Source organism: Triticum aestivum, chromosome 6A (assembly GCF_018294505.1).
Source record: "Triticum aestivum cultivar Chinese Spring chromosome 6A, IWGSC CS RefSeq v2.1, whole genome shotgun sequence".
Taxonomy (NCBI): Eukaryota; Viridiplantae; Streptophyta; class Magnoliopsida; order Poales; family Poaceae; genus Triticum; species Triticum aestivum.
In genome coordinates this window covers 54,649,733-54,656,450 of record NC_057809.1, presented here as the reverse complement: position 1 = coordinate 54,656,450, position 6,718 = coordinate 54,649,733, and the positions used below count along the sequence as shown (strand labels likewise).

General features: G+C 42.3%; 1 long non-coding RNA gene across 1 annotated transcript; it reads left to right on the top strand.

The window, feature by feature from the left end:
- The first annotated feature begins 461 nt into the window (after positions 1–461).
- LOC123131967 (uncharacterized) lies at positions 462–6,081 on the top strand. The gene is made up of 6 exons (XR_006464439.1): positions 462–1,279; positions 2,167–3,695; positions 3,882–3,997; positions 4,384–4,496; positions 4,838–4,890; positions 5,715–6,081. It is a non-coding gene; the product is annotated as an uncharacterized lncRNA (long non-coding RNA).
- The last annotated feature ends 637 nt before the right edge of the window (positions 6,082–6,718 follow it).

Here is a 6,718-nt window from a genome sequence, read left to right as displayed (position 1 = left end):
GGAGCTAAAGGTAGAACAAATATTCCCTCAAGTTCTATCGACCACCGATACAACTCTACACACGCTTAACGTTCGCTTTACCTAGAACAAGTATAAAACTAGAAGTACTTTGTAGGTGTTGTTGGATAGGTTTGCAAGATAATAAAGGGCACGTAAATTAAACCTAGGGGTTGTTTAGATAAAGACACAACTAAATTAGTTTCAGTAGAGAGCTTTTTGTCACGAGAAAATTATTTGTCCCTAGACCATCGATAACTAGACCGGTAATTATTATTGCAATATTATTTGAGGGAGAGGCATAAGCTAACATTCTTTCTCTTCTTGGATCATATGCACTTATGATTGAAACTCCAGCAAGCATCCGCAACTACTAAAGAACATCTAACTTATAAAGGATGAAAGGGGTGGTAGTCACAACCATCGCTCCAGCGCACCGTAACACGCGAGGGGTAAAAACGCACCGCACCGCGCTCCCACGCGAGGGCGCACCGCACCACACGAGCGAAATAGTTCGAGCGAGCGAGCCGGCCTGCATCTCCTCCCTCCGCCCGAGCCATCGTCTCCCTCACCACACGCACACCCAATCCCCTCCCCTCCAACCCTAGCCGCCCCGCTCCCCTCCCTCTCCACGGCGCCGCCGCCTCCTCCCCTTCTGCCCTGCTCTCCACCGTGCCGCCTCTTCCTCCTCTTCACTGCCCTCTCTAGCGGCGGCAAAGATCTACCGACAAAAGGGAGACGACGGCGACGCTCGATCCGATCTGCTGAAGAGAAAAGATGAGAGGGAGAGAGACAAGGAAGGAGAGGAGGGAGAAAGATAGAGGAAAGAGGAGAGCGAGGTGTGATGGCAGATGAGAGAGGGTCACCGGAAGGAGCGTGACGACCTGCAGACAAAGGGCGGCGGCGGCGCCGCTCGATTTGATCTGCGGGAGAGAGAATATGAGAGGGAGAGAGAGAAGGAAGAACATGAGAGGAGGGAGAAAGAGAGAGGAAAGAGGAGAGGGGGTTGACGGCCGACAGGAGAGGATCACCGGAAGGAGTGCCGCCGGCTCGTCGTCTTTCACACCGGGTGAAGGAGCAGGGGAGGCGGGCAACAAGGATGGGAAGCATCGGGCCGTCATGGTGCGGTGGAGATGCTGGGAAGAAGGAGGAGGGCGTCTGCATCATCCCCAGGGGTGCTCGTGGAGCTGCTCGTCAATGAGATCCACCATGGAGCAAGCCGTCGTGGCAGCACATCCCCGCCCCCTCTGAGGCAATAGATCAAGCACACCATCAAACTGAGGTGAGCCACCACTAGCCCCAACTCTTCTCCTCCCGGGTCCCTTTCTCACCGAGCTCACGCTGCTGCCCGGTTGAAGCACAAGCAGACGGTGTAAACGGCCGCCCAATCTCACTGTATTTGTCCCTCAAGCAAGTGCACACTCTCTTGCCCTCTCCTGAATTTTTTCCCTCCTTCCAATGCCTTTCTCCTAGAACTTCTCATATTTGCTTGTACATATTTTGTTTCTGTACGCTTGCAAGGTGCTTGATGAAAAACCCCTAAGGCTGGTAGGGGAGTAGTAGTCTATGTAAGCCACGTGAGTTCATTTTTCAAAAAATTAGTTTCAGTCAATCATAACAAGATGATTTTGAGATTAATGAGAATCCATGAGGTGAATAAAAGTATAAAGAAACAAAAAAATATTTGGTCAAAACATTAGTTCCAGTCAACTATAACAAGAATCCATGAGTTAGATCTTTGCTTCTATGTATGAGGTCGTCGACCCTTCAGAATTCTCCATGATGATTTTACCAATAAATTTGCATTTGGTAACTTGATTTCCTTCCCTGATGTATAAGCATGTAGGAGACATGAAATTGTGTATATTTTGCCATCGTGAGGTTATTCTTAGGTTTTCTTATGTTCTGTTTTATCCTTCTCGGACGCGGATAGGAAAAGAAAACTGAAACATGTTCACTAAAATGCCTGCTTTCCAGGCCTTTGTTTTCATGTAGCGATGTATTTTAGTGTACACTTACCTGACTACATGTGCTACTGCATCTTTTGTTTATCGCTAGAACTGTTGTCCGTACCAAATGTGCAAATTGTACCAACTTCATAGAATGAGCTATGCCTGATAGTTATTGTAGTCATTTCCCCTCCTAAAAGTATCGTTTTCCTATTTGTAGGAGCTTCAGTAAGGTTGCTCACCAATGAGCCGGAAGTGTTTTTGTCCTGGGTACTTGCATGATTGAAGATGAAATTGGGTATTCCAAAATGTGCTATTGCAGATCAAAGGTGAACTCATCCCATTTTCTTACTTCAATCTCGGGTGAATATTTTCCTGTCCACTAACATTCTCTTTTATGTAATTATTTCATTGATCCATGACGTCGGCCATCCTTTGTTTGAATGTTTAGCTTGCTTTTCGTACTAACTATGAATTCCTACATTTGTATATTTGGCTCACGATAATATAAACGATGGTTCTTTTCATTGTGGAAGTTATATTTCTATTCAGATAGGTCATATCGGTGCTTGATAATGTACGAACTGTGTTGATCTATCTAACCTACTGCCTCTCTGCAGTAATTAGAAATCAGAAAATCAAAAGACATAGACAGAATTTGTCACACATTTTGTTGGGTATCAACACAAAAACTATAGTCCTTTAGGGCAGCTTCCTACAGGTTATCAAAACAAATCTATAGTTTTGTGCTGCCTAGGCTTTTACTGTTGGAAGGAGGATACTCCATGCGGTTCTTTGCCCCCATCTGTGCTTTGTTGATCTATATACATTGGGTAAAGGTTCTTTGTTTTTTTATTGATGGTTGATTGAAACTCAACTGTGTACTAATTTATAACTCGCAATAAAAGGGAGAAGAATCAACTCGAGCATGTTCGGTATATGTAACTTGCAGAAATTTAATGTCATCTTCTTCTTTGTAGGCCCCTAAGTTGGTTACTGATGATTTTTCTTATGTGTGACCCATCATAGGAATTGCCAGGATCATCCTCGATGGATTTAGGGATGACCACATGTAAATGCGTTCCGTTTTTACATTTCAAATTTTGGCCTGAACCCTTCATTGTGAGATTACACAGCGAGAACCCTAGGTGTGTCCATGGGCAAGAATAGATGGGGGTCAACAGTTGTTGCACATGGATACTGACCGCACTAGGAGTTATTTTTATTGTCATACTCCTGCTCCCTCATGTGTGAGATGGCCCATGACATCCGCTTTTTCGATCTGTAGTGGCAAAGGGTTCAAGTTCTTGGCTTTCTAGCCTGGGCTGAATAATTGTGTAGGCAAAGGGTTCAATTTTTTGTTTTTCATCTGTTCACAGAGTGTAGTTGATGTTTTAAAAATCCTGGCCCTTTTAGATGTGAATGCACCTTCAAAGCGTGACAGAAGTTATGTTCCCCTTACCAATTAACAGCCAAAAACACAACATATATATCCTAGAAGAACCCAAAAATTAGAATTACATCGTGTTCAGCCTTTTATAATGTGCGGGTCCTTTATTCTGCCTATTATCTCTAGCCAGTTCTTCCAAAGTTCCCTACAGAATAATACCCTCTCTAATGCTAACAGTGGGCATGACGGCGGCGATGCTAGCGTATGCATCGGGCGTGGGCTGCTTCAGCTTTAGGAGAGATTCGACGATGGCGCAAGGGCCCCGTTTGCTTGCTGCGGCGTCACCAGCCCTTCTGCAGGTATGGTAGCTCCTCCTCTTTTCTTCTTTCATACTGATGCAGAAGGAGAGGTGCAAATATGGAGATTAATCAATGAGATATAGTTGTCAAATTTGTCTATTTTGGTACAATTTTATTGGGATGAACATATAGATTGAATGGTTCGGTCAATCTGATTTTCTATTTCTCATCTCTTATTTTGGGTAGAGCTACATGTATAATGCTACTCCAAGATTTTAATGGCATGAAGATGCGGTTATCCGAGAAGATGCAGTTCTGAAATTTCTCACTTGATCTATTATTGCAAGAACTGGTGATCTACGGTGAGTTGGCTCAAACCATCATTTGTCCTTTCTACTGCTTGAGATGACAAATTTAATGTAATCAAACAGAGTCCCTACATCTTAGAAAGTCACCCATTTATCACATGTAATGTGTTGTTTCCTTTTTATGCGACGGAGTTCTCTCCTACATTCTGAGGATCAAAGCACTTTTAGATAGTAGTACACCGGACACTGGTGACTATTTTCTTTAATATATGCTTCTGAAAGTGTGCCCTAGGTGTATTTGCTTGATGTACTGTTGTATATTTGCTAAAAATAGGTGAATTGTTTTGGTCACAATTTACATTTAAAATCAGTTATTTGCTTATGCCTATCATTGATCGAGTAAAATCTGAAAAACCTGGGTTTTCCTTTTTCTTTGGCAGTGTTATATACTTATTCGGTGCCTACTGTCTTCTACCTGTGTTTTTGCCCCTTCAATGCTGGTGCCTGGACTATGAGCTTTGCCTTTTGACATTTTCTTTTCCTCTGCTGCTAGGTATTGTTCCTTTTGTCCAGATTTTTCTTTATACAGGTTCCTTTTATGTACATGCACATCTATCATTTGCCAGGTTCAAACAAATTAAATAGTATTAAAGATCTGGAGCTAAAGCATGAGTTCCACTCAAAATGTATGCATGCTTTTGAGTTCTGACACCTTGAAGAGATGTGTTTACTACATGCAAAAGATGCGTTTACTTCTCTACACACGGCGACATAGTTTAATGAATTTTTATGAGTGATTGTGTGATGTAGACTTTAGGGAATAAAAACATACAAGCATTAAGAAAAGTAAGCTAGCATTAACAAGGGTTCTAAGAATTTGATTCATAAATGCAGCCAAGATGCGGAGCGGTGGTCGACGGCGGCGGCCTGCAGCTCCCAAGTTGCAGGTGAGAAAATAATGTGGCGGTTGTTGGTTTGCATAAATACTGATCGAGGCATTGTGAGAATATTTTGTGAGGTATCCTGATTGGCATATCCTAATGTGGCGGTTGTTGGTTTGCATAAATACTGAATAGGGAAACTTCTGTCATTTTCTTTGGTCTCGGAAAAATAAATGGTGATATGGACTGATACACTGCTAAATTACATGATACAAACTCACTTCTCTTTTTTGATTTTTGGTTTACTTCGTTGCGCTACAATGGCTCTCCTAGGAATGTTCTTCCATGCTTTGATGTGCACAATCCAGAAAGTGCATGCATCCAGAAACCAAATAGGATTTTTTATGTGTTATCTTCTCATAAATCTTGTGCTCGTCCAATAAGAATAAGGTTTGGTGGTATTGCTTTTGTCTGTCACCCGGTAGATTTCAGACTTCAAGCTAGCTGCAGTTATTTCAGGTTATATGTGCAAATCCTTGGTGTGACATGATTGGTAACTGACCATGAATACCTTGCAATCTGATATGTCTAATTCTTGATTTATGTGATACCATGGTCTAAAAATTGGTCCTAAAGATACATGATGTTTTTATACAAAGTTGAGACAGTTATTTTTGAATGGAGGGAGTATTAGATTATTTTGTTCCTTTTTAATTTGGTTCTAAAGATATAGTTTCAGAGTGATCATTTTGCATCAGTCAAGCTTGCCGTTGTTACAAATAATTGTTCTGTTGTCCTCAATTCACTTTCTCGGTTTTTTAATGCTACAAGCGTTATTGTTCCTGTTTTTTTAGTTATTGATCATGCCATTTTTCTTTCTGCCTTTGTAGCTGAAAGATTAGTGAGACTGACTAAATTCTGAACATGTTCCATGTGAGAGAACTAGCATGTTGATTTCATCTTGAAATAATCATAGCTGGGGGACGAGGTTTGTAACTGAGGGTCATGTGCAGAGCCGGAGGAAGAAGTTGCGAGGCTTGGAACTCTCCTTGTGAAGGGCTCAGGGACAAGAGTGAGGACTATGCCTCTTTAGTTGTAATTGTGGTACTCCTGATGTGCAAGTAAACACTCATGTGATACTCCTTATGCTAAAATGTTGGTTGTTCGTACAGAGGTGGTGACATTATTTGGTTCTCTGGTATTGATTTCATGATTTGTGGTTAATATATGACGTAATACAATCCACATTGCACTATATTTTCAGTTACATCTCCTACCTACTCACTACTAACATTCTTTCTAATTCGGTTCTTGCGCCATTGGCGCAACCGGGTCATCTAGTTAAGGTAAAACCCAACCATGGCATTATAAGGCATCAAGTCCTCTTTTATTCCCATACGCAAATAACCTACTTACTCGGGTCTGTGCTTCTGTCACTCACGCCACCCATCATAAGCAAATCATGAACATATTTCAAACCCTACAGCGGGGATCCCTCACGCTTGCGCGACACAGAGAGCACCATAGGATATCGCCAATAATAAAACATGCAACTCAAACCAATCACGATCATCAATTAACCCATAGGACAAAACGGATCTACTCAAACATCATAGGATAGCCATACATCATTGGAAAATAATATATAGCGTTGAGCATCATGTTTAAGTAGAGATTACAGCAGGTAAAAGAGGGGTTACACCGCTACATAGAGGGGGAAGAGTTGGTGATGACGGCGGTGAAGTTGTTGGTGTAGATCGTTGTCGCGATGATGGCCCCGGCGGCATTCCGGCGCCACCGGGAGAGAGGGAGAGAGAGCCCCCCTTCTTCTTCTTCTTCTTCTTCTTCTTCTTCTTCTTCTTCTTCTTCCTCTTCTTCTTCTTCTTCTTCCTTG